We start from the raw sequence: 24,188 nt of genomic DNA, 5'->3' as shown, positions 1-24,188 counted from the left end.
AAGGGATGACCAGTGGTTCGTACAGACAATCGGGCTCAGAGGAAGGGGTCATCAAAGGAGAGGTATTCATGGAAGGAAAGGATCAGTGTGATCAGTGTGGATAATCGGAAGGAGGTGTTGGTCAGGCGCGGGGTGTGATTCCTAGAGACAGAGTCATGTGGAAGAGGAGGGTTCATGACTTACGCATGTGGATGCGGGGTCAGCCAGAGTGCATGGGGGAGGCTTGCAGGGTCAGGGAAGTGCGCTGATGATCGATCGTGAACAGGGAGATCATGGTACCTAAAATGGCTGTCGTGTATGTTCATACGTGAGTCTGAGGAATGGACAAGATGGCGCAGATGATGTTTAGTTCACGATCTAAAATTCCACACCCCAGCCCTGAGACCTAAAAGCGACCACAGCCCTAAAAACCACACCCCCCAAACCCCGCACTAGTCCCACTTACCTGTCCGTGTCCAGAGCTTCCTTTTCCGACGCTTCCTCCTCTTCTCCCCACCCATCCTGAACACTAGACCACTATCTGCCTTAACCACCCATATGTGTGGTTAAGACAGATGCGTGGTCTGGCAAGTGTGGTTGCGCTTGCGATGCAACAGCATGTGTGGCTCTGCCCACTTTTTTCCAGCCATTTCCCCTTCTTTTACACTAAAACAATTGAGAGATTCAAAAAGGGGGATGATGGAGAAATGCTGTCACACAAAAATGGAAATAGGAACTAGTGCAACATCAATTTCACACATGCATCAAGCCAGAGCCTACTCCCAGAGTGCAGCTGTAATCAGATGTTCGTGGGATGTTAGGTCATCCTACATAACGACACAAGAAGTCGTCTCTGCAGTACAGAAGCATCTGCATACAGATAGAGGTAATGCAGGTACAAGGAAAAGCTGTAATGCAGGTGCACGGTACACCCGGCTCGTCCGCTGTCGGCAGTGTGCCACCTTGGGCGCTGTCATCCCTATTTATCGATGTTGCTTCCCTCTGCGCACCCCTCGTCTTCTGTCTGTGCTGGAATTATTCCAAATGCCATAGAAAGAAGTTGTACAGCTGCCCCTTAACCTCATCTAAGTATTAAAAATAAAAGGAACCTTTGTTTTATATAGGCAACCATACAACATTTCTGCTGTTTCTTAGCACTGCAAAAACAAGTTATCATTGCTCAATTTATGGGGCCCAAGGCAGAGATGCAGGGAAGGATGGAAGGCTCAGTCTAACATGCAGGCAATAAAACCCATGGTCCTGAGCAGCCCCGGGGTAAACTTGGTGTCTTTATCGAGCGTACTTGTTGGGAATGGGGGTCTCTAATTGGCATAGATATGTACCTTGGTCCACGTAGAGATCCTTTCTTCCAGTCCGGGTAAGGAGGAAACACACTCTAGATAACCCCTGCTCACCCCCTTGGTAGCTTGGCACGAGCAGACCGGCTTATCCCCGAGGCAATGTGCAAAGTATTTGTTTTCAAAACGCATAGTAACACAGTGAAAACACCACAAATGGACACCACCCCAGTTTAGAAAAATAATGTATCTTTATCTAAACCAAACAAGACCAAAATGACAAAAATCCAGCACAAATGTATCAAAAATCCCTTTAGAATAGTTATTGAAAAAATGGAACTTGTAGAAACAAAATAGCTCCACCTGGGGCTATTATGACGTCGTGACAGGAATAAATCCAAAGTACAGTGCCGACGCGAGCAGCGCGACGTTGGGCCCGGAGTCACACGGACCCCCAAACATCAGTACCTTGAAAACAAAGTCTAAGGGTGATGCACGGTGTCTTGGAGATGAGGTGTCGGTGCTGAGGGCGAGGCCATTTCCCTAGATACCACAGGGGAGTCCGTGTGGAGGCGCGGCATTGAATCCAGGATAGGGGAAGTTGGCAGTGAGGCGTCAGATTCTGTGAGGTGAAGCGAAGTCGAAGAGTTCATGAAGTCATCCTTGTCGGTTAACGGCTCCGCGATAACTTGACGGTGGTGCGAGCACTAGAGTTGGGAAGCCCAACAACTGCAGGCATCAGCAGGCTTTGAAGATTATTGGAGCTGCAGTGCAGGCAGGGCAGTGCGTCGTGCACTTCATGAGCTGTGCCCCCAGACCCAGTGCAAGTCCCGATGTAACTGGTGGCGTCACTGGCGGCATTACTAGCTGCGTCACTGGCTGTGCCGCTGGCATAGTTGTTTTTCTTGCTTTTGCAGCACCAACCACTCAATTCTCGGGGCCCAGGAACTGGAATTGGCACCATTTTGAATGAAGAAATCCACACATGATTCCAGGTGGTAGTCAGTGGGTTGCAAGTGAAGTCAGGCCCTTGGAGATTCTTCTTCAAGCAGGTTCACAGCAAAGTTCCAGTCTTTGGCCTCTCCTTGGCAGAAGCAGCAACTGCAGGCCAGCCCAGCAAAGCACACAGCATAGGGGCAGCACTCCTCCTTACAATTCACCAGTTCTTCTTGGCAAAGGTTCCTCTTGAATCCAGAACTGATCTAATTCTCTGGGGTTTAAGGTCCACTGCTTATACCCCATTTTGTCTTTGTTCTCTTTGTGGCAAGGGTCTCTGAGCCCAGTCCAAACCATTTGCCCTCTCTAGTGCAGCATCACTACAGGAGGTGAAGACAGCATTGTGCAGAGGAGACACTGCTTATTCATATGCTAGTGAAACTCCTCCCACCACTCTAAATGCAGCCAAGGTCTATTCAGCTCAGCTCTGAGTCACCCAGGAAAGGCAGGACACACCTCAACCCCCCCTTGTGGCTGTCTACAGTGAATGCACATCCCCAGCCCCCACCACTCCAAACCCAGACAGTCAATTCACAAAACAGCAGAGGCACACAAAATGGTTAAATAAGAAAAAGGCCTACTTTCTAAATGTGCCATTTTAAAACACACATTTTAAAAACCATCTCCCTAAAAATATGTGTTATTAAATTCTGAGTTCAGAGAGCCTAAACTCCATTTATCCATCTTGTCCCAATGGAAAGGTATACTTGTAAGATGTTACAAAGCAACTCCCATGTTAGCCAGTTGGACAGATAGCCTTTCAATAGTGAAAAAAGAAATTGGCAGTATTTCACTATCTGGACATGTAAAATACATCTGCACATGACCTAACTTTTGCCTACCTTGCACCCTGCCCATGGGGGTACCTTGGGCATACCTGAGGAGTGCCTTACACGTAAGAAAAATTGAAGGTGGTGCCTGGCAAGTGGGTGCACTTGCCAGGTTTACATTGCAGTTTAAAACTGCGTACAGACACTGCAGCGGGAGGTCTGAGATACCTTTACAGGTCTACTCATGTGGGTGGGACAATCAGTGCAGCAGGACTACTAGTAGCATTTGGTTTACAGGCCCTGGCACACTCAGTGTTCTTTACCAGGGAAATGAAATGAATCTGTAATTGTAAAGCGCACCAGGGTTTCCTGGCACTGTACGCATACCGCTGTGGAACCCTTCCTGGCTTTTCCCTGTGAAATGTCCACTCCTGGGCACCCCCAAGGTGAAGCCAGGCATCCCTGCACTAATGGGGCCGTTGTGAAGATTAAGCAAGCTATTGCCCAGAGTTGCAGAGTGGGACCCATGATTAGAATAGGCACCGAGGAGAGAAATATCAGGTCCAAGGAAATTGAGCCCAAGACCCGCCGAGGCGGGAATTGAACCCTGGTCCCGGGCCAGACCTCTGCATCAGGGTCTGCCGCTCTAACCATTGAGCCATACTTCTCCACAGGGATTACTGGTAAATCAAATAAGCCAATCATGGATAACCAATTACAATAACATTTATACAAGGAGCACTTGCACTTTGACACTGATCAGCAGTGGCAAAGTCCACGAAGCATCTAAGCCAGCAAAACGAAATCCAGCATACTGTCAAAAATACTGGAAGTAGAGGCAAAAAGGGAGAGGAACCACACCAAGGATGCCAAGTCTAACAGCTCTGCTTCTGCATAGGTTTTCTGAGTAAGTGAGATGCATATGTAGTGTTTTTGAATGTACTGTGTCTGTTCTGTTTGTGAATTGAGCTTGTACTGTGGCTAGCTGTACTACAACTATTCTCTTTGGGAATATTCTGCAGTGGTGTCACCTGCTGATAAGTGTAAAATGAGATGCCAGACCCCAATACCATTCAAAATGTGGCCTCTGTGCTGAGAACTGATTGAGCCTCACCATAACAGTATCTATCAGACCTGCAAAGGCATGTAAAAGGGGAAACCAGATTCGACACCAATTCGGACTTTGCTGGTGCTTAAACAGCTATTACTATTCCAATACAAGCAGGTATAGGAGTTTCTGACACTGTTCTCTTTTCTTCTGTTCAGGCAGTTAATATAAAAGCACACCACCTATTCTGGCACTCTCCTGTTAAGGTTACACCCCAGTCTTCTGTAAACGCACCACTACCGATCAAGTCAAACTATAACATCCACGCTGAGGGATGCTTGTAATGTTTAACTTTAATTGTATAACTTTATTGTTTTGTTCTGTGTTTTTGGCAATCTTCGTAAGAAGTTTTCAAAATATATTTTGTCAAACTACTCCTTTTGTTTACTCGGTATCAAGGGTCAATAACAAATGATGGATGTGTCTGCAGCCTGTCCTAGTTTTTGGCTTTAAAAAACTGGTCACCTGGTTGCTTTGAGGTTCGCCTACTTCCAGAAACTAAGGGGTTGGGTGATTCTGCTGCATTACGGGTATGTAAGATTCACTGGCTGGTCATGCACAGGTTGGGGTGCTGCTGGCTGTTTGAGGGCGCAGGGCTCATGGTGCTGAACATGCACCACTGCTAGGAGCTGTGAGCAGCAAGTACACTACCAAGTCGATTGCTTTCCTCAAGCCTACACTTTCCAGCAGTCACATGAGCATCCATCTCTGTAACCTACACACCAACATCAAACCTCATGGAGAAGGCATACATAATGGTACGGATGGTCTATCAAATATGAATCAATGAGGTTGGTGATTTTAACCTACATATGCTTCACTTTCTAGTAGTTTGTTTTTTAAAATGGCACTTGAAAGAAATTCCCCAAATGACCAATGTGGTGGGTGCCATGATCTAGTAACTTTTGAAAATCTTCTCAAGAGAGGCTCCTCAAAACTCCTTTTGTAATTGGCTTTGGCATCTCTATGCTTTTTAATTTGGAAAAGCAAGACGTTCTCGGTCAAACCCCAGACTTCACGATTTGTAATAGATTACGGGCCATTGCTATATTGTTGGGAAAAATCAAACTGTGGCCAGAATCCAGCCTCGTGACAATGAAGCATCTATCTTGTCCAGCAGAAAGTGCATCCTCTGGACATGTTTTCAGCAAGGTTTGGGCAGTGAATGTCATCAAAATATGGAGAGACAGGCCATGATAAGAATGGCCAGAAATTTAATTCCTATAGATTATGAGGCTCCACCAGAAAAACTGAGAGAGAGGTGGGATATGTTCCCACCCATCATAATGATCGAGCCTTTAGAAGCAACCTCTGATGAAAATCAAAGACATATCATGCACTTACGCAGTAAGCGTTGTAAAAAACTAAAAACAGTAAGAAAATCACTACCGTTGCACATTTAAGTGTACAAACGCTTGCCCTTCTAAATCAATAAACTAACTGGACCTGTGTGGCTAGTATACAAGGATAGAGATAAATAACGATGCAGACCTGTTAAACTAGGGTCAAACAACTAATGTAACCTTCAGGCCAACCACTTACCTTCCAACGAACAACAGCATTTCCACTGGAAGCTTCCCCTGTCCTAGAGAGCTGAAGGTCACATGTGGTACCATAACCTTGAATTCCAGCTCAGCTGTCATTACTGAGGTTCAGAAGCTGTACTGTTTTTGTGTCTTCTATGGGAAAAGAGATGCTCTGGGTGCAGGTGATTTGAAATAATGACTACAGGCTCAAGTGTCAATGTAAAACGATGAATGTTGTTTGAGGGGCTTTCCAAAGCTTCCTTTGGTCATTATGTTCATGACTAGGATATACATGCTGCGTGTCTGGAAGTGGTACTTGATCAGTGATAAGTGCACTTATGTTTATGTTCCGTTTTCCATGATCAATCTGTCATCTGTTTGGCTCTTTTGGACTCCTCATTTATCTAACTTCTCAAATCTCATTCTTCTCCTGCAATAGCTCTTTTGGGAAAACATGTTTAGATGTCAACCCCGACAGGGTGCAAGGCCTCATCTGCTATTTGCTGACTATTTTGGAAAAAGGGGCACTCTGGAATGGAAACGTTATTTAAAATGGATCTGATCCCAAAGGTCTTGAATTAGAACAGTGTTTTGTTTTAAACTGTGAGGCGGCCAGCCTCTGGAGTGAGCAGAAAAAGATATCCAGAGAGACCAAAGCATGAAAAAACTCAAGAATTATTTTTGCACCTGGTGCCTCGGAAATCTAATAGATATTTTCCAATGCACATGACAAAGTGTGCTCTTAAAGAGAATCTATGAAGAGTAGTGCATTATATGAAATGTTAAATATGCTAAAGTAAACATTTTAAAGATAACAGTTGAAAATATTTGGCTTTCTTGCAATATTGGCACTATGTATTTAATGTGATAAAATAAAGGCAAATTATACTTTTGTCATTATTTAGTTGCACCCCAAACTCTATATAAGGCTAAATATACTCATTGCTTTTATTGACAACACAAGAGACACTCACACGTTTTGAAATTATCCTCAGGTATTTCTTCAAAACCTTTTATTCATCTGGTAAATGCGCATACACCTTTTCATGCGGAATTAGCTTCCGGGTAACTTGCAGAAGACTTGCAGATCTTGGAATTGAACATACACCTCTTTATAGTCTAAATTCTGCATAGCAATCTGTACCTTAGTCCCTGATTTATCTCTTTCTTTAACGAGCCTTTTGGTATAAACCTTGCTGATCTGTAGTCAGACATTAAAAACTATAAACTTGAAAATTCATATGCAAAAGAGCAATCCCTATGAATATTTACTGTGTAATGTTGCAGTAGACATGATAGTCTAAACTAATTCTGAATGCCGGAGCAAGAACCACACCGCTTGTATAATATCAAATGTGTGTTTTGTAGGACCAGAAGTCAATTAATAGGGTCAACGAACTTGGGCCTATCTTTTTTTTTAGATTTTTAAGTTTTTAACAAAAAACTTAGTAAATGGATTACAGTGAGGAATGTTGACAACATTGCCTACTAGCTTGACATTAAAGGATTAAAGGAATTTTCGTGCTCAACAATTTCTTCTTTCCTAATTTTGTGTTAATGTCCAGTGTGGTGCACCGAGTCTTTCCTCTTTCTGCAGGCAAACCTGTTCTGCCGTCAGGTGCATACTGGTACACAGGCTGTCACCTGTGGTGCCACATTCCAGAAGTGCCACCTGCACTTCCAGCAGACATTTAAGGTTATGGAAGATTTACCACTAGGAGCTGCTTAAGTCTCAATGTATGCTTTTATGCTTTTTGAGAGAAGATGTGCGAGAATGTACAAAGCTCAGCTGATGTACAAGAAGTATCTGACTCCGGTGGAGCCCAAGTTGGTAGTCTCCCAGGGAATTCTATATTCCTTCTATCACAATTGTGCTTTGATGCTGGTCATGTCCTGGAGACCCGCTCATTGTCCGCTCGCACGGCAGGTGTAAATGCATAGGTTTGGATAGTGAGTCGATCACCATAAACTGACTGCTAGGGCTCACAGGTGCAAATACACTCCCAGGGTGAGCACTGAGCACGCTGATCTGCATTGCCATGAGGAAAGGAAGCCAGCATCAACAGGGGCAGGGGCGTACAAGTGAGAAGCTTTCAGGTGAGCCAGTGAGGAAAGGGCAGACAATATGGTGTCCAATCAGGGTTTAGACCAGGGTCGGAGGTGAGAAGCTCTGAACGCACCATCGGTATATAAAATCTTCCAGTCTGTGAAACAGACGGAGAGCGCTGAGCCCATGGGTGGTGTGCTGTTGCATTCCCATTCATCTTTTTATCCGGTATGTGGGACTATAGATAGGAACATATCCTTATTAAACACATCAACTCTAGGCTTGGAGTGCTAAGCTCATGACTGGTTTGTTGTTACAAACCCTCGCTTCTACTTAGGAGGACACAGAATGATTGTGTGAAGTTCCATGAAAGAGAACTGGATTCCTCCTAAGGCACTTTGTATTCTAAGATGCAAGAGGCTGTGACATTGATAGAAGGATCTGTACAAACAAGAGACTGTGAAAGTGAATAGAGGAATTTGGTGGGAAATAAATGACGGTGAACTCATGTAAGAGAAACTGGTTGGACTTTAAGAGATACATGTTATGTGAAGTAAAATCCTTTATTATTGGAGTAAATAAGACCTTACTACAAGAGCTAACAAGGTGTTTCTGGATTAATTTTAGGATCACCCGTCCTTTCACTGGTGTTGGACTTTGTGATCTGTAGACTACAGGTCCATAAATGCAAATTAACACTTCTTCCTCCGTTGGCTGTGATACAAGGTTTGGAGCCTGCCACCTAAACAGAAAATCTAATTATGGCGTAGACCCATTATCAACCTGACCTGTCTTTCTGTGATAATAACATTTCACCTGTAGGTTTCGAACACACTTCTTCAGTAGGCAAATTAACAGCCTTACCTATGATATCGTCTACGAATGGACTAACCAGACACACTGTTTTACTAATTTGTAACCAGTGACTTACAGGCAACACAACCATGTCAACTGCCATACCTGATCACTATAAAGGTCCATGTACAGTTCTCTGCAACATGCGCTCAACTCACTGAGCTATTACCAGCTTATTTACATGCTCTAAGTACTGGAATGGCACTACATGGCATAGATTAAGCCCTGTGAATGTCTCAGTGCAGGAGCATAATTTCATGGTGTAGGGCAGAGTACAGATGCATTGTACACACACTTGTTGTGATGGGATAGTGTAGTAAAGAGGAAACGGAATAGATAAGTCAATTACTTTAATTTAGTAAAGCATTACATGAAGATGCCGTCAGCTTATCATAAGAGGCTCAGCTGCTATCTCAACATTCGATAGCGAGCGCCTGAGCTGTGACAGTGGAACATTCCAAAGCAGCTAGGAAGGGAGGGGAGTCTGAGAAGGGAAGAGGGGAGCATTCCAAGTTACAACACATCATCCTCCCTAGGGAAAGATAAGGGAGGAAGGGAGGGAATAAGAACTGGGAAGGCCAGGGTGGAGGTAGGAAAGGTAACACCCCACCCACAATAATGGCCCCTGGTCTTTCGCAGAAGACCCTCAGAAAATACTACTTAGTATCCCATAGCCGATCACGAACTCATTATGTATTGTTTGTGCCAGTGAGGAGGGATCCTAGGTCTATCACTCTTTCTGTACTGTGTGACCCCCCCATTGATGTCTCCACCCTCCATCCTTCTTGAGCCTGACCCAGTTTTTTCCCCCTCTGTGGGCACCACCCTATCATGGCTCCATAATCTTCCATCCTCCATGACCACTGTGTTCTTCTTTGGCATTCTGATGGTACTGGGAGCATAAAACTTTCCGTCTCCTTTTCTTAGTCTATCTGGTTTCTTGACGTAGACCTTTTGTCCTCGCTGGAAGTCCCTCTCCTTGACTCCCCACTTCTTGTCGTACCATTCCTTGTATTTCCATTGATTGGTCTCGATCCTCCTCTTGACCTCTTTGTGATCGATCTCTTCCGTTTGCTTTCTTCCCATCCAATTAGGGGTTAGCTTCGTTCCTGCTTTCCTTCCTCTTAGTAACTCGAAAGTTGTGCATCCTGTTGTAGATTTAGGCGTGGTGTGGTATGCCCATAGCATGTCTCTTATTGCTTCTTCGATGTTTTCCCCAGCCTGATTGGCCAGCTGCATGCACTCTTTCAGCATGCGGTTTACTCTTTCCACCTTGCCATTCGCCTTGGGGCAATACAGTGGTGTGCGGATATGGGTTATGGAGCAGTCTTTCAAAAATTCCTTCATCTCTTCAGAGATCAGCTGCACTCCATTGTCCGTTACTAGTGTCAAAGGGATTCCCTCTCTCGAGAACACCTCCTTCATAAACTCAATGATTGACCTTGTGTTCACATTGTGGACCATCTTGCATGTTATCCAGCTTGAAAAGTAATCCACTAGAACTAGTAGGTACCAATCCTGAGGTCCCTTGCCATGGATGGGACCGGATATGTCGAAGCCTAACTTGTCCCAGGGAATCTCTGGAACTTCCACCGGTGATAATGGTGCTCGTCTGGTGACTTTTGACTTGTCACTCAGGCTGCATGCGTAGCAGTCCCGCACTTTGTCTTCCATTTCACTGTCCATTGCTGGGAACCAATAGTCCATACGTAGTCTAGCTTTGCTCAGACTGCGGCCCAAATGACCTTCGTGCGCTAGATCCACGATCTGGTTCCTTAAAGCCTCCGGTGGGACGAGCTTCCCGGACTTGAGTATGAAATTTCCTTCAACTGAAAGATCTTCCCGCACATTCCAATACGGTTGGATATCGTCCTCCATGTTCTTACACTTCTTTGGCCATCCAGTGAGGATATGTTTCTTCACCTTCTTCATTACTTCATCTTTTTCCATCTGGGTTGCCCAAACATCTTTTTCTACTGCAGCTAGACTCACCTCCAGGATGGAGTCACCATTCAACTCTTCGTCCTCCTCTCCTCCTGCTGGTGCTCTCGATAAAAAATCTGCAACCCTGTTTTGTTGTCCTGGAATACGAGTCACTCTGAAATTATATGCTTGTAGTCCTACCGCCCATTTGGCTATGCGGGGCGTCATGCTTTCCATGTCTTTCTTAGTGAAAAGTGAAACCATGGGCTTGTGGTCAGTCTGTACCTCAAACGGAACGCCCCATATGAAAAACTTGTAATGACGGATAGCCCAGTAGACCGCCAGAGCCTCTTTTTCTATGGTAGAATAGTTTGTTTCTGATGAAGTGAGGGTCCTTGATGCAAAAGCCACGATTTTGACTTTACTCCCCTCTCTTTGCGCTAAAGTCGCCCCGATGCCTCTATTGCTGGCATCTGTCGAGATGATAGTGGCTCCATTGGGGTCGAATTTGCCAATGAACGGGGCTTCAATGTTTGCTTTTTTTATGCTTTTCATGGACGTCTTCTGTTCTTTTCCCCAAGCAAAAACACTATCTTTTTTGATCAAATCTCTTAGAGGCTGCGAAACCATGGCAAAGTCCTTGATAAAGCCATGTACTCAGCAAGCCCTAAGAACGATAGTATGTCCTCCTTGCTTTTGGGTGTGGGGGCGTCTCTCACTGCTCTGACCAAGTCGTACTTAGGCTTGAGGCCTTCCTCTGATAAGGTGTGTCCGAGGTAGTCCACCGAACTTACTCCTAGCTTGCACTTGCTTGGTTTAGTGGTGAACCTTACTTCTTTTAATTTCTCTAACACCTTCTTTGCCATCTCATTGTGTTCTTCATCGCTACTTCCATAGATCAGTATGTCGTCTTGAAAACAGATGGTCTTCTTGCAATCTTTCAGCACATGTTGCATGACTCTTTGGAAGGCTGCGGCCGCGGACGCCAAACCAAATGGCATACGCTGAAACTTGAAGTTGCCGAAAGGGGTGGTGAAAGCCGTTAGAATTTGCGAATCAGGATGTAACTTGATTTGGTAATACGCAGAAGATAGGTCTAGTACACTAAAATACTTTGCCCCCCGGACCGTGCTCAACATTTCACTGATACGGGGAAGTGGAAACCTATCCACCAGGATGTTTGCATTTAGATCTCTCAGGTCCACACAGAGTCTTATGCTGTTTCCTCCATCTTTCGCTGTGATCACGATCGGGGCGAGCCATGCTGAACTCTCAATTTCAGTGATAACTCCTTGACTGACCAATCTTTGAAGTTCTAGTTGGAGGGGTTCTCTCATGCGCAATGGTATGGATCTGGTTTTGTGCACTACAGGTACTGCCCCCTCCTTAAGAATAATCTTGTGCATATAGTTCTTGAATACCCCTAACTTTTCGCTAAATACCTCCTTAAACTCTTCGGTGAGGTCCCCCGCTATGCCTACCAGGTTGATAAGTAACACCTGCTCTTTGTTATTCGGGTCTAATTTCATACCCAACTCCTTCTGGTGTTTCCAGCCCAACAGGGTCGAGCCACTCGTGGACACATACCCTTTTCCCACCGTGTGCCTGTCTTTAAAAGAGATTCTCATTGTCACCATACCCTCTAAGGGGATTCTTCCCTTGTTGTACCCCTTGGGATTGATATCAGCTTGCATCATTTTAATGGGATGGTTTGCAAATTTATCTTCAAATACACCTTTGTCTACCAACGTGTATGGTGAACATGAATCAGCATACATACTGAACTTTACACCATCAAGTAATACATCACATTTGGGATAAATGTCATCATTATTTTCATCCTCTTCCTCCACTTGGAAGATATAAGATTTCTCCCCTTCCTCTTCCTGAGGAGACTCCTCAATGGCATGTACAGCTTTGCTGGGTGTCTTACACACTTTGGAATAGTGCCCCCACCTGTTACACTTCCTACATTGTACATTTCTCGCCGGGCACTTCCAGTTGTTGGCCAAGTGATTTGGACTACCACATTTAAAACACACCATAGATCCTGTCTTATTGCGAACCATTTCTTTACTCTTGTCCCCTACTTTACATATAGTTTCTCCCTCCATGTGGATCTTGTTTTCTACCCTCTCTTTGTATATCCCCTCCTGTGGTTTCATTTCCCTCATACAACGCGCGGTGTGTTCTAGGCCTTTAGCTATGTTGAGGGCTTCCTCTAAGTTAGGGTTCTTAGTGAGTAATTCCTCTTGTGTTTTGGTATCATTGGTGCATCTCACAAGTTGATCTCTAATCAACGAGTCTGTGAGTTGCCCAAATTCACATGTGGCTGATAATCCTCTAAGCACTGCTACGTACGCGCTCACCCTCTCCTCTTTCTTCTGTGCCCTCTTAAAAAACTTATGTCTTTCCATTACCACATTTATTTTTTCTTTGAAGTGTGACTCTAACTCCCTCAAAGTGCACTCATAGACGTTGACACCCTCCACTACTTCCTCCTGATCATCCTCCACCAACCTCCCAGTAATGTCTTCATAAATTTTCCTGCCATGTGTGCCCAAATTGTGGAGTAATATGTGCTGTTTCCTTATGTTTGAATAATTGCTACCTCCTATGGCAATAAGATACGATTTAAATATGCCTTCCCACCTCCTCCAGGGAATAACTGGTTCTCCTAATTCATTCAAGAATGGTGGAGGTTGACTCATACCTGCGCCAGCCATTGCCATGAACTACCTAAAAGTTTCTGAATGCACCCTTTAAAATGAGAAAGTGGAGGAGAGATTGCTGGAGCTGAAAAGCTTTGTTGTTGGGAAAGAAAACTTCCTCTTTGAATAATTCCCAAAAATACAATTTTACACTAAAAAAAAAAACACAATCTCCAGCATCAAAAATATAGTTTACATCAAATCAGAACGTCTAAATGTTTTTCCAAAAGTCCCCTTTCTGTTTCTAAAGATTCAAGCTGAGAAACTCAAGAAAGCACAGGTCTCCTCCCCCATTGACGGGAACTTCCTGTGGAGGAGTGTCTCAAGGCGGTTCCTGTCAGAACGAAACTGCCTGAGGAAAAGGGTAAGTCTCAGCTCCTTGCTTTATTAAATTCGTTATGCTAGCTATAAAACTGCTGTATGTAAACAAAACCGGGAGCTGGTACGGCGTCACTGCCCAGCGAGAGCGCAGACACCAAATCAATACGCCGTGTGATGACAGAAACACAACGCGGGTGTTAAGCGTCGGCTTCCAGTCCATTAAACTCTTCCATGCTCGTCTCGCTCTAACACCAAAGTGCGCCGCCTCAAACAGGGTAATACTATTCCCACGTCGCAGCCTCAATATGCATTAATTCAATCCCTGTGCCCGACCTGACACACGAGTATTCTCCTTCCCGCTGCCTCAATTTACGTCAGAACAAACCCCTGTGCCCGACCTGACACACGAGTTATCCTCCTTCTCGCTGCCTTCAATACCGTCAAAGCAACCCCTGTGCCCGACCCGACACACGAGTTATCATCCTCCTAGTAAGCTAACTTACTTCACACTGCTTGCTAAATTGACCCGCTATTGCTCACTTCAATATCTACACCAAGAAATCATCCCGGTTCACCAATAGCTTAGTCCGCCAGCGCCATAAACACAGCAGCAGTGACACTTAGCTCCCATCTGTCGATCACCGTAAACTCCGTGATCCTTCTTCCGATAAGCAAATGTTTCATTCCAGGGGAACGGCATCCACTGTCCCTGGCACAGTCTCCTCACCTTCGCCGCCAACAAATGTAGTAAAGAGGAAACGGAATAGATAAGTCAATTACTTTAATTTAGTAAAGCATTACATGAAGATGCCGTCAGCTTATCATAAGGGGCTCAGCTGCTATCTCAACATTCGATAGCGAGCGCCTGAGCTGTGACAGTGGAACATTCCAAAGCAGCTAGGAAGGGAGGGGAGTCTGAGAAGGGAAGAGGGGAGCATTCCAAGTTACAACAGATAGCTTTGCATGTTAAAGTCCGCATAGATGTTCATTTTAAGACATTCTGAATGGCTCAATCGCAGGCACCAGTGGATGAAGTCGATGTGCTCAGATGGCGCCCTTGTACTGGAATATGAGCAGGGCCGGCTTTAGGGTGGTTGGATAAGTGCGGCCGCAATGGGCGCTGACCTCAGGTGGGGGTGATGTGTTTAGCAATAACCTACGATTTAAAAGCAGCTGCTGCAGAGTTCTTGTGCATCCAGATTTCAGGCAGCAATAAAAATGTCAAGAAACTCTTCTGATTTGATTTGGTTTGTGCATTTATATAGCGTGCGAATGCCGTGGGGCGTCTAGGCACTGGTACCAGTGAATCCAGTGGGGTTTCCGATAAAAAACGTAGATGACAATGTTATTTGGTAAAGAGCCAGGTTTATGGCGATTTCCTAAAAAATAACAGCGATGGGCTGTTCTTTAAGCTGGCCGGGAGCGAGTTCCATGTTTTAACTGTCCCTAACAAGAGGCTTCTTCCACCCCATCGCGCTTTCTTGAATCTGGGCCTTTGTAGGAGTTTGCTGTGTGCAAGCTTAGATTTCTGGAAGGAACGTACTATTTCAGATGTTTCTTCAGAAAATGAGGACTGGCTCCATGCAATGCCTTGTATGCTAGGCATAGGGATTTAAATGTGATCCTCTTGTCCATTGGGAGCCAGTGCAGGGATCTCAGACACTGGGAGACAGGCGGGAATATGGAGATATCCAGCAGCAATCCAGTTACTGCATTTTGGAAATGTTGTAGCTTTTGAAGATACTGTGTTTGGATACCCATGTACAGAGCATTACCATAGTCCAATCAGGACAGGGCTAATGCGATTACCAATGTTTTAGGGTGTCTGATGGGATGAACAGGCAAACTTTCTTGATTATCTCTAAGATGAAATACTGGCTATAGAGAGAGATCAGAGTTTTGTCTAGTGGCAGTTTTGACTGACATAAAGTAGCGCAGAGGGTTAATGTGCCTGCTGCAAAGAATAGATCTGTATTTAAAGTGGGCAGCTGAGTGGATTAGTAAAGCCAGCATTTACCAGAGCTTTAAAACAAATGAAATGTATGCGAGAGAGGGGCTTTGGAGAGATGAGAGATCCATTTGCCTGGGAGGTAGTGAGGGAAACTGAGGAGGAGGTCATGGAGGGGGTGCACTAAAAAAGATTGATGCACCGGATGCCACCAGTGCTAAAGCCGGCCATGAATGTGAGTCTATGGTGCAGGTGCACTACTGAGTCACCTCTCAAGCTATCGTGCAAGGCAGTATGGAGTTCATCATGGCAGCCCTTTGAATATATCTGCTCTGGGATATCAGAACATTTACAGGTCTGATAAGCGACGCCCGATGATTATTTAAGCCTTTGGATACAAGTGCAGGTGTAGGTCAGTGCAGAGGTGCATCATGGAAGCCAAGATGTACTGGAATATTAGTGCAGGATATAGGTCAGTACATATACATTGACCATCGGTGCCCGCTGAATGTCTTGATAGTGAAATATAAGCCTGTGACGTAAAGCACACCAGAGGGTTAATAAGCAGGCTCTGCAGTTGTTTCAGTCCTGGGGCACAGCTATGAGACCTTGGTGAATGATCCAGAAATGACCAGGTTGGGGAAACAAAGTGTTCCCTGGCAAAAATATTCAATTTATCCCTGGGGGTTGTTTGTGTGTGTTTTGATTGTACCAGATACTCTTTTTCGGGGTAGGAGAGAGGGGATGCGTTCTCCAAAAACAGAAATATTAAGAGGACGTGGACCAACGGCACCATCTTTTTTATTACATTGGCTAAAAAGTCAAAGGATGTACAGGCCTTTGGGGCACACCAGTAGGTGAGGGGGGGGAGCACTGACACAGACAACCAAATTGTGTGACAAAGGCCGCTTTATTGGAATCAGGTGCACCTACAACAAAGTCCCACCTGGCCTGTGCCGAACAAAACTACTGCTCACTAAATAACAACTGCCTGACAGTCCTCCCACCCCCACCCCTAAAGTTAACCCCAACATCGCAACTGAAATACAACACATCCCCTCAGCAACCTACCCCTCTACTGAATGCCACAGTGACCTCCATGACCTCACCCCCGCCTACCATACAGTCCCAGGCCTCCAGCAAAACAACCCTATTTCCTTAGGAAAGCGCCCCAGTAACCGCACCTGTTCCAGCGACACCACAGCTGTAACCCTAACCAGTGCACCATCGACCAACAAAACCCCTCATGACCAGGACCAACCCCACCACCCCAGAAACAGAGGGAAAATAAATTTGTAGGGAGGGAGGGCGGGAACCAAGAAACTGACTACGGCCCTGGCTGCTGTGTCACTGCACCACGAACAGTGTGCAGTGACACAAAATGGCCGGTTAAATACCCAGCCAGCCCAAAACAAGCCCAATGAAGCCCAACCAGCCCAACCAGCCCAATATCGCCAGCTACGGCGAGCCCCGAGGGTCATGCTTCCTCCCTCCCCTCCCTCCCCTGGTGCCCCAAACTTCCCCGGGGGGGGAGAGCCTCCCGCTGGTCGGCCACCCCCCCAAATCCCCATTGGGGCACACCAGTAGGTGAGGGGGGGGGAAGCACTGACACAGACAACCAAATTGTGTGACAAAGGCCGCTTTATTGGAATCAGGTGCACCTACAACAAAGTCCCACCTGGCCTGTGCCGAACAAAACTACTGCTCACTAAATAACAACTGCCTGACAGTCCCCCCACCCCCACCCCTAAAGTTAACCCCAACATCGCAACTGAAATACAACACATCCGCTCAGCAACCTACCCCTCTACTGAATGCCACAGTGACCTCCATGACCTCACCCCGCCTATCATACAGTCCCAGGCCTCCAGCAAAACCACCCTATCTCCTTAGGAAAGCGCCACTCGAAAGTCGCTTACGACTTTCGACCCCCCCCTAGGACTCCTGCCTCCTGGGATACCTGTGCACCCCCAACGCCCCATCCAAAGCCTCCGTCAGCTAGACTAAGTACAACTCCATGCCATACCCGGACAGGTGAACCCCATCCTCCCGGAAAAAATATACCGCGCCATAGCGCAACTCCGGGTGCTCCATCCTCCCCACCCCCTCCTTGGCACAGAATTCACGCATCTCCCGATTAATTTTCCTCCGTGCCCTGTCTATGGCTCCTGGGCGCTCCGCCCCCCTCCACACCCGCCTGGGAATAAACTCAGACCAGATAATATGACAGCCCGCCCATTGCTTCTTAATTTCCCTCAGGTCCCTCTTCATCTGCTTGAGCAGCGCCAGCCCCTTGCACTGCACCAAATCGTTCTCGCCCAGATGAATCACCACCACGTCCGGGCACACCCCCCCTCTCACCACTGTGTTCAACAAGGGCAATAACTCATGCCAACGCCTACCCCCTTTCCCCCTCCAATGACAACGATACAGCCCCACGTCCAATCCCAAATTGAGTGTCCGATGCCTGTCCCACTCGGCCTGTTCTGCCCTCTTGACGAATGAGTGTCCCACAATATATACATTCAGAACAGCCGCTTCCAGCCCCGCCACAGCACCTGCAAAGACACACATATCAAAATCGGGAATCACTGTTACTACACCCCCTCCGCCTCCCTCAACCGCACATACGTCCTGTAACAATCAGACTTCCACCGTCCCAGCCTCTGTATCTCCTCCTTACCCCAACCCCTCTGTGCCGCCTCCGTTGCCGCCCCGATCCGAAAGGAATGCGTCCCGAAAGCCAGAGGGTCCTCACCCATGTACCGCACGGCGCGCCGCAGAACCCCCAAAGCCTGAGATGCCGTCACTCCGTCACCCCCACCCCGACCAAAAACCTCCCCCTCCTTCTCGCCACTGCCTGCCATCAACCTCCTTCCCCACGCCGCCAGGCACACCCCCTCCAGGCCGCCCGGTCCCAGTACCACCCAAGTCCCGACCCCCCGCTGGTCCGTCTTCGAGCGCCGCAAACGCACCGCCACCTCCTGAGTACGCACCTCCACCTCCCCCCACAACACCCTCCGCCTCCCCTTTGCGCCCAGCAACTCCGACACTCGAAACGCTCCAAAGAAAAGCCAGCCCGCCTCGCCCTCATCCCTGCACACCGCCGGGAGCGCGCTAATTACTCCTTCCAGCAAATCCACCGTGATGGGACGGCGCAGCCGCACCTCCGCCCCCCTCTCTCTCGCCCACCCCTCCAGCAGCCGGGTCCCCCATTCACCCGCCGACGGGGGTAACCCCACCACAACTTTCCCATGAACGCCACCGCCGACAACTTGCCCGCAATCGACACATGCGACAGCCCTCTGTCCATGAGCACCAGCATGAACCTTACCACCTGTTCCTCGCGCCGCCACCTGTCCCCTTGCCTCACCGCACCTGACTGCAGGAATTCCTCCCACGCTAGCTCGTACGCCTTCCATGTGGACACTGCTACCGACGTCTTCACCAACTGAAAGACCCGGCCTCGCCCACCGACCACAGGTCCTCCGGCACCGGCGTCCTGACTTCCTCCGCCTCCGTGGCTAGCCCACGGAACCTCTCCCACTGTGAACGAGACAAGGCATCGGCAATGTCATTGTCCACTCCCGGAACGTGGCACGCCTGAAACAGTATGTCATTCTCCAAGCAGCGCAAGACAAACACCCTCATCAACTTCCGAACCTGCGGGTCCCGAGCCGACTGCCTGTTTACCACCTGCACGACGGTCATGTTGTCCACTCGAAACAGCACACGCTTGTGCGCCAACGCCCCTGACCACACCGTAACCCCCACCACCAAAGGGAACAACTCCAAGAACGCAATGCTCCTCCCGCCCGCCTGCCAATGTTCCGGCCACTGCTCTGCACACCATTTTCCCTCCCAGTACAGACCGAATCCGCCGCCGCCCGCCGCATCCGAGTACATGGTGACGTCCCACTCCCAGTCCTCTGCCGGCGCCATGGGTACACCATTGAACCGTTCCAGGAATGACCGCCACATGCGCAGATCCTCCTTCATTCCCGCCGAGAGGCACACATGATGATGAGGCAAAGTCAAACCGGACAACGCCAAACCCAAACGCCGGCAAAACGTTCGGCCCGCCCGCACCACGCGGCAAGCAAAATTCAAATGCCCCAACAACACCTGCACCTCTCGCACTGTCACCTTCCTCTTCGACAACATTCCATCCACCAGAACCAGCATCCCTGACTTCTTGTCTTCTGGTAGGCGCGCTTCCATGGCGACCGAGTTGAGCTCGATACCGAGAAAGGACAACACCGTACTGGGACCGCACGTCTTCTCTGGCGCCAAGGGAACCCCAAATTCCCCCATCAACCCGGCCAAACCATCCAGCTGCCGCTGACAGTCCTCCGCACGGGCCACCCCACCAGGAAAAAGTCATCCAGATAGTGCGTCACTGACTCCGAGCCTGTGCACCTGGAAAAAACCCACTGTAGGAATGAGCTGAAACGCTCAAATAGCGCGCATGAAATGGAGCACCCCATCGGCAGCACCTTTCAACAAAGATGAGACCTTGGAACTGGATCCCCAGCAACTGGTGATCCGCTGGGTGCACCGGAAGGAGTCGGAACGCCGACTTGACATCGCATTTCGTCATCAGCGCGTCCCGTCCCGCCGCCGCGACGTGCCTCCGCGCTACGTCCACCGACGAGTAAGTCACCGACGCCAACTCCGCCGAAATGTAGGCATTGACCGACTCCCCTTCCGGCCAAGACAAGTGCTGTATCAGTCGGAACTGCCCCTCCTCCTTCTTGGGCACCACCCCGATGGGGGAAATGATCAAGCCCGGCAACGGCGGTGCCGTGAAGGGGCCCGCCATCCGGCCTTCTCTGACCTCTTTGAACAGTTTCTCTCTCACAACGCCCTTGTGTGCGTTCACTGACTTCAGATTGTCCGCCCAGCGAGCAATCTGAGGGCCCTCGTACCCCAGCCTAAACCCCTCCCGGAAACCACGACGCAGCACAGCAGCATCCTCCGCCCGCGGATACGCCGCCAACCAGGGCTCCATCCGCTCGATCCTAACCGGCGTACGAGCCTTTTCCCAGAGCCCCAGCTCCCCCCCCCTCTGCCCCCTCCCCTCCCCCCACCCTCTGGCTGGGGCACCTCCCTGCACGGGCTGCTGCCCCGGCGGGCCCCCGAGCCCCCAACAACGCAGCACTGGATGCCTTTGTCCACACGACGAGCACTCGTGCCGGAATCGGCATGCCGCCCACCCGCAGGCTCCTCTATTAAAGTCCCAGCAGGTTCCGACCGTGGCCTGGCTGCCAGTGTCTCCCTGCCCCACCCCCCCACGGGTGGGGCGGGCCGCAAAGGGGGGCGGCACCAGCGGCAAACCGCTTGCCGTGTAAATGGTGCGGCCAAACTTGGCCCCTCCCATCGTTTGCTGGTACAGATCCGAATCCAGCTCCCCCCATTGCGCTTCCGGGTCCGCCGCCATGCGTGCCCGGAATTCCTCGTCGTAGTGTGACCACGCATACCCGCCGTAAGTCACCTGTGCCCTCCGCACCACATCCATGTATTTGAACAGCGCGACGCACCGGTCCGGGAACTTCTTGCAATACACGCTCGCGTATATGAGGAACGCCGCTGACCAGTTGTCTAGCGTCAGGGGCACCTTTGGGCGCCTAGCTAACTCCTGCTCTTCTTCCTTCGACCCCTTTTTGGACGTCAACTCCCTGTGGAGAAGCTTCAAGATGTCAATGTACTCCCCTTTCCAGATCTTTTCCTTCGTTCCCGCTGAAAGGTGGGCCCCCAGCGGCTTGGTCAGCCCCATGTACGGTAACTTACGCACCGGCACCACACAACTCTCCTTCCCTCCCCCCGCCATCTCCTTCTCACCAGCCGCGCCGTCCGTGCCAACTCCCGCGTCCTGCACATATCGTCCCCGCACCAACCGCCATCCATCTTCCCCGTCGCCCCCCGTCCCCACTGAAACCCGCACACAACGCCGCTTGCCACTCCCCGCGCCGTCATCTGTCTTACCTGGCGTCAAGGTCGGCGTCCTTGCTGGATCCCGCCGCCTAACCAGTGGAGCTGAGGGGGCCGTCACTCTGGGCGCTTCTTGCCTTGCTGGCACCTGTAATACACTGCTAACAACATTACAAGCCCCCCGTCCTCCCGAATCTCTCCCTCCTCCTCCGACTCTCCATCAGCCGGCTCCACACCACCCCGGCCCCCCACTTGGGGTTCCAGCCGGCTCAAACCCGCTCTCTCACGACACACCCGCATCAACTCCCTCAAGTCCACACTCGCCCCCCCATCCTCCACCCTCGCAGTCAAAGCAGAAATATTCGCATCCATCCTCACTCCCCCACCCCCGGCGGCCGTAAAGACCCTTCGGGGAGGGGCTGGCGGAGACGCATCCCGCCTCCATTCGCCGTGGTCACGATGTAGGTCCCTCGCTGGAGCTCGGCCGCCCGCACCAGACAGAGCCGGCCCATCCTCTCGGTGGGTGGGAGCCGCATGCTGCTCCCCCGAGCGCCTCGCAAACAGCTCCTGCCAAGGAAAAAAGGTGGAGTCCAGCATGCCAGGGTGAAAACACCCCCCTTGTCCCCCCCACGCGCCGCTCCACCCCCAATTCCCCCATCCCATAGCCGCTCCCCTCCCCCATCCTGCCGAATGACCTCCGTGCCGTGACGGGATTCCCCCGCCCCCCAGGTCCCAACCCCCCTCCCCGGCCCAGCCCCCCGGCCCGCCCCACCCCCCGTAACCCCAACTCGGCCCGCCCCCCCCACGCCCAACTCCCCAGGCCCCCCACATGCCGCTCCCCTCCCCCTCACCGTAACCCCCCCATTGCCCACCACTTTCCTCCACCCCCTCCTTCCCCCTGCATCCCCCACTACCCCCACCGACCCACCCCTCCCGCTCACCGCACCGCCGCCTCCGTGCACCCCCCCAGAGCCTCAGGTCTGCCATGCCCCTCTGCCTGGCCCCTCCCCTACCCCTCCCCCGCAGCCCCGGTGACGCCAGCCCCCCCTGGCCCCCCACACCCCCCCTCCTCCGATGAGGACAAACTCCAGTCCAGCTCCGTGTCCGCCCCAACGACCCCCCCCACCTCTTCTTCCACATCGGTCTCCTCAATCAATAGTGGGGAAACCGCCCCCCGGCCCCCCATCCCCTCCCCCCAACTGCCCACCTTGCTCTTCGCGCCTCGGCCCCCCTCCTCCTCCTGCACCACGTCCCTCCACCACCACAGGCCCCTCACCACCCTCGGCCGCCCGCCCCCCCTCCCCACTGCCCCCACCCTCCCCCGGCAGCACTACCTGGGACCCCTCGTCATCCCCCACCCCCCCTGCCCTCCCATCTCAGCCACTGCCTCGCGGGCCGCCCCCGCCCCCCCTCCCCCCACCTCCTCGACAAACTCCAGGGCCCGCTTCTTCCCCTTCCGCCCTGCCCTCTTGGCGCCTCCCTGCGCCTTCCCACGCGGCCCTGCCTCCGTGTGCCGGCCTCCGCCCTTCGCTCCTCCACCCCCCCTCCCACCCCGCTGAGCCGGCCGCGGCCGCGACGGAGGCGGCTCACACGTCGCCACAGCCGCAGCGGCGCCGTTGGCAGCGCACCGCTGTGGCCTTACCTTGAGGTCGGGCCGCACGATGTCCATGCGGCCCGCCTCGCTCAACAGCCGCAGAGCCTCGGCCACCCGCGGATCAGCGCACTCCGCCATCGCGTAGCAATACGCCACCTGACACCAAAGCGCACGACCACGCTCACCGCACACCCCAGCTACAGCCTCTATAAGCAACCAAAGGATCCCGAAAACGCCGACAGTCCGCCTCGCGAACAGCGAAAAGCCAGTGAAAACAAAACCAAGAAACTGACTACGGCCCTGGCTGCTGTGTCACTGCACCACGAACAGTGTGCAGTGACACAAAATGGCCGGTTAAATACCCAGCCAGCCCAAAACAAGCCCAATGAAGCCCAACCAGCCCAATATCGCCAGCTACTGCGAGCCCCGAGGGTCATGCTTCCTCCCTCCCCCCCCCTCCCCTGGTGCCCCAAACTTTCCCGGGGAGGAGAGCCTCCCGCTGGTCGGCCACCCCCCCAAATCCCCATTCTGCGGTGAAATTATTTAAATATTCAACTACTTCCGAGGCACCTACAGTACCCATGAAGGCAAATAGATAAAAATCCCTGATGTGCATGTGAACATGTTTCATTTATAGCAGTCATTGGTGAAAGGAGCGATCTGTCTCCAGAGTAGCTTTTATCGTAAAGCGTGCTAACCCGTCATTTGGTAGATTTACACTCTAGGAAAATGCAATTAAACTATAAAATACATTACTACATATTTGCACAGTAAGCAGATATTCTAGCCACATGTGGAACAACACCTTGGGCCATATGTAGGTGGCCGAATACCGGTCGGTAACGGCCGATTTCGGCCGTTACCGACCGGTATTTTGATTTTCTGATGTAGGTGGCCAAAATATTACCGATTCTGTATATTTACCGAATCGGTAAATTTACCGAATCTGTAAATTACCGAATCGGTAAATGTACAGAATCGGTAATATGGGATGTAGGTGGCACTGGAAACAGTGCCACAGGCCCTTAGGAATTCGTTATTTACCATGAAATATTATGGCATGGTAAATAACGAATTCCTGTGTACATGCACATCTGTGCATGTACACCTGTGCCATGTGGCACACAGACATGCCCTAAGGGCATGTCTGTGTGTCACATGGCATAAAAGCCAGAAACAGG

This window comes from Lissotriton helveticus, chromosome 5_1, assembly GCF_964261635.1.
Source record: "Lissotriton helveticus chromosome 5_1, aLisHel1.1, whole genome shotgun sequence".
Lineage (NCBI taxonomy): Eukaryota > Metazoa > Chordata > Amphibia > Caudata > Salamandridae > Lissotriton > Lissotriton helveticus.
This window is presented reverse-complemented; position numbering follows the sequence as displayed.